Here is a 306-nt window from a genome sequence, read left to right on the forward strand (position 1 = left end):
ATATATCTATCTCTCTGATAATATATCGATTAGAAAGAACAGGTGCTGTTGCCCAGGTGTACATACAATCCCCAAACAGGGAGGGGGGAGGGGGGGTAGTTCCCGCCATAAAAATTCCCCCATATGGACTCCATGACAGTTCTGCCATCCTAGCTGGGGAAAGTTACGCTCGGAGAATTTCCCCCTCTTTCTCCTGTCTCTCTCATCTTTCTCCGAAAGTTTCAGAGACCTTTCCCTTCTATAACTTTCTCTTAGAATTATATATATAAATATATAAATATAATCATATATATATATATATTAATC

The sequence above is a fragment of the Eurytemora carolleeae genome, unplaced genomic scaffold, assembly GCF_000591075.1.
Source record: "Eurytemora carolleeae unplaced genomic scaffold, Eaff_2.0 scaffold1095, whole genome shotgun sequence".
Classification (NCBI taxonomy): Eukaryota; Metazoa; Arthropoda; class Copepoda; order Calanoida; family Temoridae; genus Eurytemora; species Eurytemora carolleeae.